Source organism: Microcebus murinus, chromosome 8 (assembly GCF_040939455.1).
Source record: "Microcebus murinus isolate Inina chromosome 8, M.murinus_Inina_mat1.0, whole genome shotgun sequence".
Taxonomy (NCBI): domain Eukaryota; kingdom Metazoa; phylum Chordata; class Mammalia; order Primates; family Cheirogaleidae; genus Microcebus; species Microcebus murinus.
Genome location: NC_134111.1, coordinates 99,844,280 through 99,861,796, shown reverse-complemented (window position 1 = coordinate 99,861,796; position 17,517 = coordinate 99,844,280). Strand labels below are relative to the sequence as shown.

The 17,517-nt window shown below is 61.6% G+C and overlaps 1 long non-coding RNA gene across 1 annotated transcript; it reads right to left on the bottom strand.

Annotated features, from left to right (window-relative positions):
* Positions 1–4,018: 4,018 nt before the first annotated feature.
* Positions 4,019–6,471, bottom strand: LOC109730974 (uncharacterized). The gene is made up of 2 exons (XR_012920516.1): positions 5,634–6,471; positions 4,019–4,503 (listed from the first exon to the last, which is right to left on the bottom strand). It is a non-coding gene; the product is annotated as an uncharacterized LOC109730974 (long non-coding RNA).
* Positions 6,472–17,517: the final 11,046 nt, after the last annotated feature.

Sequence of the window (17,517 nt, the reverse complement as noted above, 5' to 3'; positions counted from 1 at the left end):
ACAATGGCAGGTCCTGTAGGCTCGGTGCTAGACATCACTCTGAGTCCTAGGCACACGCTAACTCGGCTCAATTCTTTTTTTTTTTTTTTTTTTTTGAGACAGTCTCACTCTGTTGCCCAGGCTAGAGTGAGTGCCGTGGCATCAGCCTAGCTCACAGCAACCTCAATCTCCTGGGCTCCAGCGATCCTCCTGCCTCAGCCTCCCGAGTAGCTGGGCCTACAGGCATGCGCTACCATGCCCGGCTAAGTTTTTGTATATATATTTTTAGTTGGTCAATTAATTTCTTTCTATTTTTAGTAGAGACGGGGTCTCCCTCAGGCTGGTTTCGAACTTCTTACCTTAGGCGATCTGCCCGCCTCGGCCTCCCAGAGTGCTAGGATTACAGGCATGAGCCACCGCGCGTGGCCAACTCAGCCCAATTCTATGAGGCTTGCTGTTATCCCCACCGTGCAGAGAGGGAAACTGAGGCAAAGGGTGGGTAGGCATTACCCTAGTCATCCAGTTAGTAAGTGGCAGAGCTGGGATTTGAACTCATGCCATCTGCAGTTGCAGATGCAGCCCTCAGCTTTCAAGGGGAAGACTCACAGGCCATAAGCAACCACACCACCAACACGGTGGGCCTCTGGCCACCCCACCCCTCCCACGTCCCGGAAGGACCTGGAGGTTTCCTCTGCTGATGGAAAGGAGTTTTACTGTCACAACCCGAAGCCCTTATTCCCCAGCAGACGTCCCCCCTGTCCCCTGCACTCCCGGCTCCTCGGTCGCCCCAAGGCTGTGGACCAGCGCTGCTCCCGCCGCCCCCTGCTTCCTACCCTGTTTCCTTACCTAACTTCTTCAGGGATTTTCCCCCTGATGTCCTTTAGGTATTTCTCTAAATGTCAGAACTGAGGTCTGAAGTAATTAAAGTGGTAACTTTTAGAAATGGTAAAAAAAAAAAAAAAAAAACATTAGAGCCCTATGCCCAGAACACTTAACTCACAGGGTATGTCATTTAAGCCTCACACCAGTCAAGGCAGGTGCGCCCATTTTACAGAAGAGAAAATGGAGACTGACAGAGGCCTCGCTTTGCCCCATCCTGGCTGCGTGAGTCTCTGCCCCACTCCCAGAGCCCTTCCCTGCCGCCCAGACACAGCTTGGTGACCCGCCCCTTCTCCCATGTCACCTCCATCCCACTTCCCATTTCCTCAGTGCCATTCCCTGGCCCATTGAGGGTACGTTCCAAACACTGTAACGTTCACTCCAAGGTCTGAGGATGAGTGAAAAACCTGCCACCTCTCTGCATGGCCCCCGCTCCAGGGATGGCACCTGCACCAAATAGTTGAGATTTGCCCCTCCTACCCCCGTGACACACAGCAATGTCCCTGGGAGTGCCGCATGCTGCTGTGCCTTGTGCAAGTGTGGTCCCACGCCCCCAGGAACAAGCCACAGGAGCTGGGAACGCGGCGGCACCCAGCCCCTCCCTGGCCCTTTTCTGGGACATCGATCTGGACATTCCATGGCTAGGCCTGGGCTGGTCCCACACAGAACCCCAAGGGACTGGCAAGAGCTCGCCACCTAGCCCAGCCACCAGAAGGGCCTCCCTGGGGACAGCCTGGGACCCTGAGGGCCTCCCAGATCCCCCGAGAAACAGAGGGCAGAGCCCACCCCCCAGTGCCGGCTGCCCTCGGAGCCTGGGAGCCTTCCTGTGAGCTGAACGCCCAAAGCCCCGGCGGGCCCAGAGCTGAGCTGCTCTGAGAACAGAATGGGAGCAGCCGCGCCTCCCCAGGAGACGTGTCACATCTCTGTGACAAAGCACCCCGCAATTCATAACTGCTGGTAATGTCCCTTCTTGGTAGTCAAGGCCCATGCTTGTTGCTTTTCAAGAAATGTGGCAGTGCGCTTGGGGTCTTAACTCTGAGGTCACCCAGCTCTGCCCTGAAGGCGCCACGCCCTGTCCTCGGGTCTCCCTCCCTGGGCCCTCAGCTGTCCCGAGGTCTCTGGCCAGGGCCTCGCTGGCCCCAGGTTGCAGGACACGCTGGCCTCCTGAGCTCTGAGCTCTCACCCCAAACTCCCACCAGAAACAGACTTTCCTGGGCCCACAGTCCAGGGACAACGTGTGTGTGCCTGCGTGTGCACCCGGGCGGCAGCCTCCTTGTCCCCTGCACAGAAGCACGTCCTCATCTGTCCACAGGCAGCCAGGCCCGGTGCTGCCTAGGCCGCTGGAGGTCAGGGGACTGGTCTGGCAGAGGGCGGGGACCCCAGCAGGAAGGGCGGGGACCGAGCCAACCCTGAACCCCTGGGAAGCAGTGTTGGGGGCCCCTGGCTCGTCTCTTGCGGGCTCCCGGTAGCTGAGGGAGGCTGCCTTGCTACCCAGACGGAAGCGCGGCGCATGAGTGGCTGCTGGGGACAGGCCTGGTGCTGCCCAGCCTTGGCCCATCATGTCCTCTCTTCTCTAGGCAGACCCCGGTCTAGTCCCCCACACTGGGTCTCTGGGTGTCAGTACTACCACGAACACGCATGTCATGTTCCAACTGTGCCCAGACGTGCGTACGTGCACGTGCCGTGATGTCGCCGTTTATTCAACTGCCCTTTCCCCACCTGGGCCCGGGGCGCCAGGCGGGCTCTGCAGGTCTGTGGATGTTGCCTTTATTCTCCTTTGTCCTCTTCTGCGCTTTCAACAATTTTCCAAGCGTGAGCGCACACACAGACCCCCTGCCCGCGCCCTGCCCAGCGGGGGAGGCAGGCCTGGCGACACGGGAAGGGCTGTCCTGAGTGTACGAGGTCACGGCAGCAGGCACTGGAGGAAGGGGCAGACCGAGCTCTGCCTGAGCAATTCCAGAGGGCTTCCCAGAGGAGGTGTCCTCTGGGCAGAGACCTCCCCACGGTGAGGGGTGCTGCTCCAGGCAGAGCCATGCGGCTTTGGGGCTCCAGCGTGGACCACCAGAGGTGGATGCGGGGCCGCCCCGGCTGGCCACCCCTCCACGCCCCCTTCCCTGAGGTCCGGAGGTCCAGGACCACCAGCTTCCCAGCCTCCCCGCCACCCCTTCCCTCTGGCAGGGCCCCCGCTGCCTCCCCTGGCACCTCGCTTTGCTGTCTCACCTCCCTCTGGGCCGAGTCCATGCACCTCCCTGGTACCTCTGTTTTCTGACCAGAACAACAAAATAAGCAAATCAGGCCGGGCGCAGTGGCTCACGCCTGTAATCCTAGCTCTCTGGGAGGCCGAGCCGGGCGGATCGTTTGAGTTCAGGAGTTCGAAACCAACCTGAGCAAGAGCGAGACCCCGTCTCTACTATAAATAGAAAAATTAATTGGCCAACTAATATATATAGAAAAAATCAGCCGGGCATGGTGGTGCATGCCTGCAGTCCCAGCTACTCGGGAGGCTGAGGCAGCAGGATCGCTTGAGCCCAGGAGTTTGAGGTTGCTGTGAGCTAGGCTGATGCCATGGCACTCACTCTAGCCTGGGCAACAAAGCGAGACTCTGTCTCAAAAAAAAAAAAAAAAAAAGCAAATCAATCAAGCAGCTAACGGTGTAACTTACCTGGGTGACGATGGAAGCTCCGTTCCACTGGAGGCATTTCATTTGCCCAGTCCCTTTCTAGAAGTTTCTGAGTCACCTAAGCCCAGCCATAGGAAGGGCTTGTGGAGCTAACCTAGTCCCCATCCCACCCTGGCAGGTGTGATCCTGCCATAAGCCCTCTCAGGGCTTGCCTGGTCTCCCCCTGAATACCAGTGCACCGGGAGAGCCCACAATCCTGCACCCACACGCAGGACAGCGCAGCCCAGCGCTGCAGAGTGAGATGCCCGCCTCTGCCACCAGCATCAGATCCCGGGGGCCTCCCTGCCCCTCACTCTTCCGTTTGGAGCCCGGGACACAGTGGACTGGGGACCCGCTGGCCCCACAGGCTGCGGATGGGTGAGCTCTGCCTCCTCTGTGCTGTGTGGTCTTAGAGAAATTGCTTAACTTCTCTGAGCCTATTTCTTTTTGTAAGAAAGGTACAAATGGGATGGGGAAAAAAGCACTTTGCAAACTGTAAACTGCTTTGTAGATGCTATTTATTATGAGGAGGCCATTTGAGACCAACTGCAGAGCAGCACATGAAGGATTATGCAACGACACAGGGAAAATTGCACACATATGTGCTAAGGAGGCCCCCCAGAAAGAGCACTTTGAACTGAGTCCTGCTGTGGGGGCAGCTGCCATTTGGGTGGTATCTCCCTGCCCTGGTTCCCTGCAAGAGATAAATGCCTGGAATCCTCAAAGCCAGCCTGGGGCGGGGAGACTAGCCCCACGTGCCCATGACGATGCCGTGGGCCAGAGGCAAGACCCTACAGCGCACAGACGGGGCTGCTGTGGAGTTCAGCTCTTCTGGCCTCGACACGTGGGCACTGTCCTTTCTGTAGCTGCAGCAGGCCAGGACGTGAGTCACATGAGATGATAAAGAGAAGTCACATTTGCCTCGAGGGAAAGGGCACTCACTCGTTCATTCATTCATCGACACATGCTTTCTGAGCACCCGCCACCTGTTAAGTAAATGACAATGGGCTGGGGGTCCCTGAAGGGAGTGTGATGGGTCCCTAAGGGCCTTTGTGGTGGGACCAAGGGGCTGCCCCCTGCAGCCATGCCAGTGCGGGAGGCTGGCAGGGCCCAGGCACGACCCGGAGCCTGCTCTGCACCAGCAGCCTCTGCCTGTCATCAAGACCAGTCAGTGGACGCCAGGGCTGGAAGACACAGGGAGGGGCAGTGGGTGAAGGGCCTCCCTGGGGTTGCTCAAGGTGCCAGGGGACAAAGGGAGCAGGAGACGGAGCCTGGCAGGGCCACCAGGCCTGCACATGGGAGGGATTGGTGGGTGGACGCAGGCACGGCCAAGGGGCAGGCAGGGCCCGGTGAACAGGCTGCCGGGCAGGTGCACGGGCAGCCAGTGCTTCCCGGCGCTGGCCTCCCGCTCCCCGGCGCCAGCCAGGCCGGTCGTTGGGCTGGGGGCAGGGACAGCACTGGCCTCTGGCAGTGGTGAAGTTGTGGGGAATGAATGAATCACTGGCCAGTGCCAGGAGCCTGCAGGCCTCAGCGCGCGTCCCCTGAGGACCAGCTAATCCACTTGGAGTGAGGCCGGCCGCTAATGACCAGAGCAGCCTGCCCAGGCCCCCCCGAGCCCCACGCACAGCTGCCCTCCGAGCAAGGGGCCCACCCCACCCCAGGCTTGGCCAGCTCCCCGTCTGCCCTGGGGGACCACACATGCCCCTGAGGGAGGGGAGACCAGACGAGAGTCTGAGGGAGGTCAGACTCTTGGTCTGACCGAGGCTGGGGGAGGAGAGGAAGGACAGACACCCTCTCCTAAGCTGCAAACGGCCTAATTATTGGGGGGCAACTGGGAAGGGGATGGGGGTGCTGGTGGACAGGGAGGGCCAGCCTGTCCTTCCCTGATGGAAGAAGACGAGGAACCTTGCTCAGCCAAGGCCTGTAGCCAGTCCAGAGCTTGGCCCGACCAGGAATAGAAACTGAAGTCCCAGGAAACAAACCACTTGGAAAGCAAGGTCTGGTGACATGCCAGGTTCTGCCTGCTGCTCGCTGCTTGCTGATGGCACAGGTGTGGCATTACTGGGCTGACACCCCCATCCCATTCCTGTACCACAGTGGACTGAGCACATCTTACCTGGGTCTCTGCTAGAGTCAAAACGCTGTCCTCAAGGCTCAGCCACCAAAGGCCTCACCACACAGCAACCACAACAGGGATGGCAGCCAACTGCCACTCGCCCTGGGCCAGTCCCAAACCAGGGCTCTGCGAGCACTGCCTTGTTTGCCCTCCAATCCACCTGTAAGGTAGGGACATTTAGGACGCCCATTTTGCAGATGAGAAAACTCAGGCTTGGAAGATTAAATCACCCAAGACTATTAACCTGTAAGTAGCAGAGGGGGGTCTTGAATGACTCCCACCCATAACCTCCACCACTCCAGGCTGGGGTGCTGGGGGGAGACCAGGGCTTCTGTCCTTAAGAAATCAAAGACCTCACAGCAGCCAGCTGGGGCCAGAGACCTGGGCCCTGGCAAGAAGGGAGGAGTGAGGGGCTTGCCTTTCCTGTTCTCCCCTCCCATTTCAGCACTGGGGAGGGCCCTCCCAGGGGACAACACACATTAACAAGCTCTTGGAGGGACGTGGGGAGGGGAGAGGGCAAGCACTTGAGGCCCAACTTGGGCTGCAGGCCTGGGAGGGTGGGGCTTGCCGGATCTGGGGGCTGCACGGGGGACGGCGGCCTCTCCATCCTCGCACTGGCTGCCGCCCCCTGCCCGGGCTGGGCCGCTCATCCCCGCGGCCCGCAGGCTCGTCGCCCGGCCGGGATGGGCGCGACCTGAGCTGAGCAGGGTCTGCAGGACTCTGTGACAGGCAGTCCCCAGGCGCAGTCGCCTCCTCCCAGACTGGGGGAACAAAAGGGACCTGGCTTGCAAGGGCAGGAGGCGACCACGTGCTCTCCCTCCCCGCCTGGGGCCGGCCACGAGGGAAGGGGCCTCGCGCGCCCTCTGCTGGCCTGGGGGCTCCTCGCAGGAGGCGGTGGCGCCTGGGGCCCCCTCAGCGGGTCCTCCTGCACCAAGGGCTGGCTGGGTGTGCTCCGGTGGGCGCCGCTGTGTGCATGTGTGCTCCTGTGTCTGTGAGTGTGCGCCTGTCTGTGAGTGGGTCAATGTGTGCCTCTGGTGTGCATGCATCTGTGTGAGTCTGTGCGTGCACATCTATGTATTTCTCAGCGTGTGCATGACCGTGTCTCAGTGTGCGCAGGTGTGTTCACGTATGCACGTCTGCATGTGTGCTTGTCTGAGTGTGCACGTGTCTGTGTGCATGTTTCTCCACGTGTGTGCACGGGTGCATGTCTCTGTGAGTGTGGGTGTCCCTCTACACCTCTGTCCCCCTGGCCTTGCCCCTGTGGGGTGTGAGTGGAGTTGAGCTAGGCTTGGGAAGTTGCAGGCTGTCTTTTACCTGAGCTGTGTTCGTGGACAGCCCACCTGGAAATCATAGAGAGACTGGGAGGGAAACATTGTCCACCAGCCACGCTGATGTTTAGTCCATGCCTCCCAGGACAAAGTGGAGAAAGTATTAAGCTGAGTTCCATCCCCTAAGGAGCTGTGCAGGTGGGAGTCACAATCTGGCATTATAATTCAGATGATGACTACACCCTACACTGGAGGACTGCAGGGGGAAAATGCAGGGGGACTCTAAGTGGGGCCCAAGTTGGCTTGGAGCAATCCCTGAGGGCTGCATGGAGGAGGCAAGACTGAGCTGAGGCTAAAGGGGTAGCTAAGGCCTTGGACAGGAAGGAAAGCTGGGTGAGGAAGGAGGGGGCCCAATGGGCTCAGGGCACAGAGAGCAGAGAATCAGAGAGGCAGGTGGGAGCACACAGGGGAAGAGAGGGGTCATGGGGGGCAGTGGCGAGAAGCAGGGCCAGAGCCTCAGGTGTGCCGGGCACAGGTGCCCCAGTCCTGCCTGGTGGGGGAAGAGTCACTGAGGGCTGAGCAGGGTGGAGATGGCAGACTGTGAGGCCGAGGAGGATGGGGGTCCTCTGCCTGCTGCCAACGCCCTGGGAGGGAGGGCCCACGGGCCCATCAGGCACCTGGGTGCTGCGCAGAAGCACCTCAGGATAAGGATGCTCAGGGCACCTCGGCTGATCTCGGACGCGCACACCTCTGGTTCTGGGCCTGCCTGACGGCGACCTGGGGCTGCAGGGTCATCCTGACTCCCCCGTCCAAAGCCCAGCGAGGTCCATGCTGCACCAGCCGCAGTGGCCTCCGGGCACCCCTTGTGCCATCAATGCCTGCTTTGTGTCCGCACAGGGTGTGCCGGACAGGGCCTTTTTGGTCGCCGGCCAGCTTGGTCCCCTCTCGGGGTGGCACTGGGCCGGCCTCCCTGGCACTGGCTTTGAGGTCTTGTGTGGGAATGCTCCATCCTGAGGGCCCGCTGTCCCTGCAGCCCCCACTGAGGCTGGGCCCTGTGCCCACTCGTGAAATCAAGCCCAGGGAAAACGTCCTGGGCACACACTCACCCGGGCTCGGTCACACGGGGACACGTCCACAAGGGCTCGGGGCTGGGAGACGTGTGACTTGAGGTTTATCCACTCCAGCAACCTTTCACGTAGGTCCCGCTCACCACCTGGGGGTGCTGACTCCCGGCCCCACCTGCCTTTCCCTGGGGGCACGCAGGCCTTTCTCGGGGCTCCCGGAGGCCCACAGGGGGGTTGGCTTCTGCTGGCCGTTGCGCCAACCCCCTGGCTCCTGCCACTGACGGGCACGCTCTGGCCAAGCCCCTCCCGTCGGCTCCCACGCGTGGGCTCAAGGACACATCCTGCTTCTGGCCCCAGCCAGGGACCCACGACACCCACGCTGTAGGCGCCACCACTCCGCAGCCCCCAGGAGGGGAGCGAGCCAGGGGGCCAACCTCCGACCGCCCCACCCCATCCAAGCCGCTGTTCCTCCCATTGGTGACAACAGGCCCCTTTCAGGACGGCTTCCACGCGCACTGTGTCACCTGCCCTCCCAGCAAGCCCGGAGACAGGCATCACACCGCCCCAGGTCACAGCTGAGGGAGCTGCCCAGGGAAGCCCAAGGTCAGGGCTGGAACCCTGTAACCCCCTAGTACCCTGACATTACCCTCCCTCACCCACAAGGTCCTCTGCTCCCCCGGACCCTCTCAGTGCACTGAGGCCACGGTCTGCGTCCTGCCTGTCCATCACGTTGCTCCCTGCACAGCACCGTCCGTGGCTCCCACTGACTCCAGGAGGGCGCATTCGCCTTGGTGCTCAAGGCCCCAGGCCTCCTCCCAGCTCTGCCCGGACCCACCGCGCTGCCCCCCAGCCTTCGCCCAGCTCTGCCGCCCCCCTGGACTCGCTGCCAATCTCCCAGCCGCACTCTGGCCTGAGACAGTCGGGTGAACTGCTAAGAAGGCACCCAAAGGGGCAGTCCTGCTCCCCCCACCGTGCCCTGCCCGGGTGGGGCTCCTGGTCCACACAGCGGGTTTCCTTCCCTGCTGGTCCCCACGAGGCTCAGCCCCTGGATGCCTAGGAACCTGCCCCGACAGAGGCCTGTGGCCTCCAAACTGAGCAGGTTGCCACGGTCCGCCTCTGTCCTTGGGCCCGGTGCAAGGCTGACCCTCCTCCGGAGCAGGTGTTGGCTGGAGCTCGGGCAGTGGGGAGACAGGAGGCAGCCGTGGTCGGGAGGGTACGTGGTGGCCATCTCCTCCCGGCGCCGCCTCTCAGGGCCCTGGAAGCCGTCGCGAGGCTGGCGCACGCCAGTCCCAGTCCCGGCTCGCGCTCTGCACACGCACAGCCTGTCAGCTGCGCCCACGGCCCACATGGCAGGAGGGGGCTGTGGCCGTGGGCACATCCTTACCCGGGGGGGAGGGGTGGCAAGGGGATGTCAGGAGGCCAGTCAGACCCTGCGGGTCGGGGCGCTGACACGGACACAAAGAGCAGGGCCTGGGGCCACAGGAGGGGAAGCCCGGCCGTGACTGTCCAGGTGGGGTGAGCACCCGGCGGGGAGTTCCCACTCCTGACGGCGGCTGTCGTCCTTGCCTTGCTCACCTGCATCCTGTCCAGCCACCTGCCTGGGGCCTCCTGGCCTTACCTGGGCCCCGGGGCTGACAGGAGCCTCCTTACATCCCCCCCACATCCCTGGGTATGCCCCGTGCTGCTGTGGAGGAGGCTGGGACCGGAGGCCTCCTTAAGGCCTCACCCCTGGGAGGCTGTCATCTTCCTGGGAGCCTCTCTGAGGGCTGTCACTCTGCCAGGTGCTCAGAGATGGAGTTGGGCCTGCGCCTAGCTCCTGCGGGACGGGGGCTCCATGGGGCTCAGGCCCAGCCCGTGCACTCCTCCTGGGCTGCTCTGCCACCTCTGGCCTGAGAAGGAGGATTTCAGCCTAGGGCCTGGGGGCAGAATCAAAGGTCTGGGGCCTTGGGCCCCCTGCCCTGCCCCTGCCCTGGGAGCAGATTTATGCACTGGGCCTGGGTATTGAGAGCCCAGAGTAGGGGGGGCTGCGGGAGGGGCGCCCCTCTGGGCAGACTCCTCAGCTGGCAGAGGCTCCTGCCAAGCCACGTCCCCGCCTGCCCTGCCCCTCCACGCGTGTCAACTTGGGGTCTGTGTGCAAACAGCAGCTGGGCTCTCTTGTCACCCTCCCTCTCCCCCTCCCTCCTCTCCTGCCCCCCTCAAAGCCTCCAAGCTGTCTCCCCCATCTCAGGCCCTGACACCCCACCCCAGGTGATTTAAAAGCAGGGCCCTGGGGCATCCCCCAAAAAGAGGCAGCCCCTGCCCATTGTGGGCCCTGGGTCCTAATTTCTCCTCCAGGTCATGATGTTTAATCCTTCTGAGCAACCAGAAGGTGGCTCACACCTGTAATCCTAGCACTCTGGGAGGCCAAGGGGGGCTGATCGCTTAAGGTCAGGAGTTATAAACCAGCCTGAGCAGGAGCGAGACCCCGTCTCTACTAAAAATAGAAAGAAATTAAATAACCAACAAAAATATATATACAAAAAATTATCTGGGCATGGTGGCGGGTGCCTGTAGTCCCAGCTACTCCGGAGGCTGAGGAAGGAGGATCGCTTGAGCCCAGGAGATTGAGGTTGCTGTGAGCTAGTCTGAGGCCACAGCACTCACTCTAGCCTGAGCAACAAAGCAAGACTCTGTCTCAAAAAAAAAAAAAAAAATCCTTCTGAGACACCATGAAACCCAGAGATGGTGAGTAACCAAGCCAAAGTCACACAGTACCCAAGGACAGGTCCAGCACGCAGACCTCCTGTGCTGTTTGCAGAGCCTGTTTGCAGAGCCAGTCTGCTCCCCGGCCTCTGCTCTTCCTCATTGCCCCCAGTGCCTGGCGCTGCTCCTATCAGGGGCCCTGGAAAGGTGGACCCACTTCCAGCCTCCTAGCCTGCGCCAAGGGCTGCAGCTGAAGTCCCTCTGCGTGCCTGTGCTTGAGACAGGAAGGCGGGCAGGGCCAGATGGCAGGGCTGGGACTGGATGCTGAGGGCAGTGGGCCCTGCAGACTGACACTGAGGACAAGGAGGCAGATTCCAACACCAGGCAAGAAGTAGAAGAGCAGGGGCCAAGGCAATGGCCCAGGGAGAGGGGGCAGGACAGGGGAAGCACAGACTTGGTCCCACTGTGGGTGGATGACACCCAGGTCTCTGTGGTCTGGGCAATGGTGACAATGGTGAGTCCTGCACAGACAAAGGCACAGGTTTGTGGGGGAGGGGGTGGTTGAGGACCTGGAGTGTGAGACAAAGGGTTTGAGATGCTTGGGGGATGTCCCCAAGGGGCCTGGGAGGACAGTGGGGGCGGGGTAGGCAGATCTCAGGGTGGCTGAGCTCACAGGAGGTGGGGAATAAGGGAGAGGAGCTCAGGCTCCGGTTCTGAGGACAAGCTCCCCAGTCAAGGGAGGGGACTCCAAGGAGGGGCAGGAGAGCAAAAGGAGTGTCCCCTGGATTGGGGAATTAGGAGGTGGCGGGAGTGTGGCCTGTGTGGGCAGGTGGCTCCTGACCAGGCACTCGCTGTTCTTCCCAGGTTCAGGCTCTTTTAGTCCTTACAGCAGGCCTGACCTAGGACAAAATGTTGAAACGGCCCAGGCAGTGGCTCACACCCGAAATCCCAGCACTTTGGGAGCCAAGGAAAGAAGATCCCTTCAGGTAAGGAGATCGAGATCAGCCTGAGCAAGAGCAAGACCACAACTCTACAAAAATAGAAAAAATTAGCTGTGTGTGGTGGTGCTGGCTGTAGTCCCCCTACTGGGGAGGCTGAGGCAGGAGGATGGCTTGAGCCCAGGAGTTGGAGGTTGCAGTGAGCTATGATCACGCCACAGCCTTCATGTCTGGGCAACAAAGCGAGAACCTGTCTCAAAAAAAAAAGAAAAGAAAAGAAAAGAAAAAAGTTGACACTGGTACTATAATCGTTCTCATTTCACAGATGACAAGACTCCATCTCCGATTCGATTCACTGAGCGACAAAGCCTCTACTCAGACTCAGATGGAGCCAGGATTAGGCCCGCAGGTGCCTGTCTGGGGTGCGGGCTGGGGCTCCCCTTGAGCATCCGCTTCCGCAGACCCTGTGTCCAGCCGCCAGGCCCGGCGCTGGCGTAACTGAGTCTCTGAGTCCCACAGGGGCCCTCTGCCGGGAAGCCCGGCCCGACCACAGAGACCGCGGCAGGGTGGGGGGCTTGACAGAGGATGCACCCCGAAATGGGTGGAGGAAGGCCCAGCCTTGTTTGGGGGCGGTGTCTGAAAGGCAGCGGGGCAGGGGCGGCAGCCCCGCGAAGGCCTGCGGGCTGAGAGCGAGGGGGACCGCGGGAGGGAGAGGGGGCCCGGCTGCCCCACTGTCCCGGGCCGGGGTCATCCGGAGCCCCCGCCGCGGCCAAGGTGCAGCCGCTGCAGAGCGCGTGGCCGGGGCCTTCCCAGCCCGCGGCAGCCCGGGGAGGCCGCGGGCACCAGATGTGCCGGGCCACGAGCAGGCCTGCGCCTGGCAGCGCGGCCCGGGTCCCGGGGCGAGCAGGGGCGGCCCGCAGGCGCCCTTGCGCACAGCCCGGCCACGCGGGCCGGAAGTCGCCGGGCCAGAGCGGGTCGCCGGGGCGGCCGGGCCGGCGGGAACAAAAGACGCGGCCCGGCCCAGACGGTCCGGCCAGGCGGCGATTGGCGGCCGGGCGGGCAGCGCCCAGACCGGGCCGGGATTGGCCGCGGCCTCAGCCGGCCCGGCGCCCGCCCCGCCCCTCGCGGCCGAAACCCGACCCGGCGCCGGCCACGGCCCGCGCGCGCCCCCGCCATCCGTGCCCGGCGGGCGCAGGCCCGGGTCGGTCCCTGCCCGGCCCGCGCCGCCCACCCGCAGCCCGGGCACCGAACCGCGACCGCCGCCACGCCCTGCTCCGCGGCCCGGGACGGGCGCTGGGACCTGCGCCACCGCCGGGGGACGCCCCCGCGGCTGGGGGAGGGGCAGGGCGCGCGAGGCACTAGGCCGGGGAGCCGGGCCAGGACTGGTGGCAGGACTAGGGGAGAGGCCCGGGGACACTGAGGGAGGACGGGTAGGGGTAGGCGAGGGAGAGGAGGAGGCTGGAAGGTGGCTCAGGAAAAGGACCCTCTGGATGGCGGGAACCCCGCGCTGTGGGCGTCACTGGGACTAATGACGCCCCAGAACGCCCGACAGGCCCGGCCGCGTGCGACACTAGCACACGAGGGACTTCACTGAGCTCTCCAGGAACCAGGGCGCTGCTCCTGGTTGAGGACGTGATGAGGCCCTTCTCCACTCAGCCCCTCTCTCCCAGCTGCCCGGGAGGTGACACGAGGGGTGGGGCTCGGCGCGGCCACCAATCACAGCCTCAGCCCCACTTTGAATCTGGGCCGCGGGCGCGGGCTGCCTGGCTGCCAGGTGTGCTGCCTCCTCCTTTGTCCCCTCTCGCCTGCCCAGGCACGTCCCTCTCTGCCCCCACCCTTCGGGAGGCTCTGTGCCCCACACAGCTGGCTGGTCTCCTCCCCTTCTTGTTCCTGGCAGGGACTGAAGCTGGACCCAGGTTCTGCGCCGTCTAGTGCTGGTGACTCTGAACCATGTCCCTGTCCAGCCTCATCCCTAACCCTGCACAGAGATCTTAAGTGGCAAAGACAGCTACCTCCATCTCCCAGATGGCACCAAGGCCCGGCCCTATGGTGCAGAGAATGGGGGTGGGGGAGGACTGGGAGCCCAGGATTTGCAGCAAAAATTCTGGAAGAGGGCTGCTCTGAGGCAAGCCCCTTACCTGCCATGTGCCTCCTGCAGGTGTGAGACTGAGACCACAGGGCCGATGGCCCAGGTTGCCTTGACTAAATGGGACCCTGCAGAGGAGGTGCTCTGGGAGGTTAAAGCGTCAAGGCGGGGGCATGTTACCACTCTACCCAAATGCTGGGGGACTGACAGCCACAGGGAGTGGGTGGGCCGCTGAGGCCTCCCCACAGGCCAGGGCAAGGGGGCCAGGCCTCATGAGAGAGACCAAAACAGTGCTTGTCCTGGTAGAAGCCCGGGCCAACGTGAAATGCAAACTAGACTTTGTCCCTTCCCTGCTAAAATTCCCTAGTGGCTCCCACCCACTGCCCCCAGGACCCCCTGACTGGGTATGCCAGGTGGCTGGTAACTGGGCAAGCGACACTCTGGAACCAACCTGCTCACGATTGAATCTTACTCCTTGCTAACCTTCCTTGCTAACTGTGCCTCAGATTCCCCATCTGTAAAATGGGGATGATGAGAACACTGAGCAGTTTTCTGAGAGCTTTACTCATCCTTGTACTGACCTGTTTAATCCTTACAACAACCCAGTGAAGTAGTGACCATCCTTATGTCTGCTTTACTGCACCGGTAATAAAGGCAGAATGATGGAAGTTACTCCAGACTACCCGTTCAAACAGTCGTGGATTAAACGAGTTAATGCATGCCAAAACTCTAGAACAGCTAGGAAGCTAGCTGGCAGTTAGCACTTTCTGGCTGTTATTTTTGACCCATCCCGTCCTGCCAACACCTTCTCCCCAAATCTAACCTCCAGTCCCACAGAACTGCAGTAGACACACACCTCTTCCCGTGGCCTAACCGCTTTCCCCCTCTTTTCCCCCACCTTTCTTCTCTGCCTCCCAGCACCTGGCACAAATGGGTGCTTAATACATGTCTAGGAATGAATGAATGAGGAGGGTTTTGGAGGGAAGTTGCTCTGAAGGGATTATTCAATGCTCTTGCGCCCCCTGGTGGTAGCGATGGACATACCGGGCTTTGGCCCAGCCTTTAATCAAAAGGCACAGGACAGGGCCTGGGTGGCGGGGAGGCAGCACCTGAGGACAGTGGGCAACCCAGGGGTTGTCCCAGGGTGTAGGCCCACGTGTCTGTGGGGCTGCAGGGATTTTCAGCTCCTCAGCCAGGGCCACCTTTCTTCCCCATCTCTCCGAGATCCTCTTCTCAGTGTGTGTGTGCGCGCGCTCATGCTTGTGTGTCTGTGTGTGCATGTGGGGGGGTGCACTTGCCAGCGTGAGCTGAACCCAAGAGGCCGAGTGTTCAGCTGTGTCTGCACAGAACAGATGGCGGCAGCAGGTTCTGTCTTTGGAGGATGTGTGTGTGGGTGGAGCTGAGTGTGAATGAGCCCACGTTCGTGTATGTGTCCCCTGCTTGTGTGTGGCTGTCACGAGGAACCTGTCTGGGTCTGAGAATGCCGGGGCTTAGCCTCCCAGGAAGCAGAGCGTGGCTGCCAGCCTCTCACTGGACCTTTCTGGGTCTTGCTGCACTGGGTGGAGCCTCGGCGTCCCTGGTCTAGAAGACCAGCACCCAAGCACTAAGTGCTCTTGCACGTGCATCGCTGCCGGCAGGTGTCAGGCCACCCGGTGCCTGCGTGCGTGTCGGAGGGAAGCTGGGTTTCTCCCCTCCTCTCACGTGTGTGCACTCACTGTGCCTGTGTAACAGGCCTGTGGCAGTTCTACCTGCTTTCTTGGAGCACACACCGTGCGTGCTCCAGGGGGAAGGAGTGGTGCATCCTCATTCGTGAGCATCTCGTGTACATTCATGGCTCTTCTTGTTATTTTGCCAGATTCTCTTCCTGTGCATGGGCAGGCTTGCAAAAGACCAAGGAGCATGCAGTCAGACATATCTGAGTTCAAATTCAGCCTTCACCTAGCTGTGTGACTCTGTGCAAGGGGTTTAACTTCACTGAGCCTCAGTTTCCTCATCTGCTAAATGGGGATATGAGTGCCTACCTTCTAGGTTGTTGGGAGAGGTAAATGAAGGCGGCGGTGGAAAGCCTTGAGCATGGTGACATGCACACAAAGGACATGTAATTAATGATGGCGAGTACTTGTTCATTTCTGGCTTCAAAATGGACTTCTGCACTGTTTCCTGTCCCCATGTCTCTGTGTCCTATGACCCAGGACACATGGCAGACTGCGTCATCCGAACCCTGCAGCACTTAGCATGGTTGCAAGCAGTTCCCCAATGCTTGCTAAGAAGACTCGACACACCTGGACTGCACAGTCACTTGTTTTATGCAGACGCCAGTACACACACAGGTGACCTGATTTTCCCCATCCCACAACAGAACACCTGGTCTGACCAGGCACATGTATTTCTGGGGCTGAAGGAGCAAGAGGTTTGAAGACATCCTTGCAGCCTGCCCCAGTTTCTGGCCTTGGCACATTTGGCCACCTGGGGGAGCCCCTGTCCCCTTTGGTCAGAGGGTGGGGGGTTAGGAGAAGGGAGGGGTGCTGGCTGCTCTGAGGCCCAAGGCAAGGCCAGGAGCCCAGAGGGGCTGCCATGGTGATGAAGTGTCCCCTCCAGGAGCCAGGCCAGCAGTTAACCCACTGCTGACAGCCCCCCCTCATGCGCCAGGTTCTGGGAGGGCTGCCCAGGGTGGGGTGGCTGGGGGGGGGTTGTCCTCCTTGGGAGAGGGGCAGCACAAACACAGCGGGGTTCTGTGCCAAGGCTGAGCCTCCCCTAGACGAGCCCACCCCTTGCTCAGGAAGAGTAACGGGCTCAGGCCTCTGCCATTCCCAGATCAGCCCAAGACCTTAAGCCCTGTGGAACATCTGCAGACACGGCCTTGGCTATCTGGCCCTTTGCGGTCACTCAAACCAGTGCCAGGGTCGCCAGGCAGAGCTGGGAACCGCGGCTCCTGCCAGCTCCTCTGTGCGCAGCAACTGCCCGGGCCTGTGCCCCGCTCCCACGGGACCCGGGAGGCCACTTCCATGTCAGCAGCCTCCTCTGACAGCCAGGACACCAGGGCACACACAGGGAAGGAACTGGCCTGAGGCACCCAGGCGGTATGCAGTGAGGTCTCCTTGAACGCAGGGTGTCTGACGCCAGTGCCCTGTCCCCACCCGCCCCCTGCACTCCCATCACGGCCCAGCTGGGGGCCGGGTGGGGTGGCTCAGGCCTGTCCTCCCAGCTACTCTGGAGGCTCAGACAGGAGGATCACCTGAGCCTGGGAGTTCAAGGCTGCAGTGAGCTATGATCCTGCCACTGCACTCCAGCCTGGGTGACAGAGGCAGACCACACACACACACACACACACACACACACACACACCCTTCAAAACAAAAGACCTGGTGGGTAGAGGGACCTACAGTGAATACAGGATGGCAGAGAGGTACACACCCGGGAATCGGGCCCTAGAGGGGCAGGGAAGAGGGGTAGCAGGACGTGGGGCCAGAGGGAGATGGAAAGAGTGGGGCTGGGAATGGGGCTGGCAGGGGGAGCAGGACAGAGGGTGGCTGTGACTACAGGGAGCCGGGAGGGAGGGAGGCCCAGGGCTGTGGGAGTAGCCAGCAGGGAGCACCAACTGGGGAGCCAGGCCCAGCACAGGCCCTGGCTGGGAGGGCCCTGCCTCACCCCTGCGTCCTCACTGGGGACAGGATGGGCAGCTGTTGCTGCTGGGATGCCATGAGGGGGGTGGGGGCTCTTTTCTCTGGGACCTGGATGGAGGGAGACAGACTAGAGGATGGGTGGGGAAGGGGAGGGTAGCCCAGGGTGGAGGCTCGCAGAGGGCAGAGCCCCAGGGACAGTACCCAGGGTCAGAGCTTCAGGAGG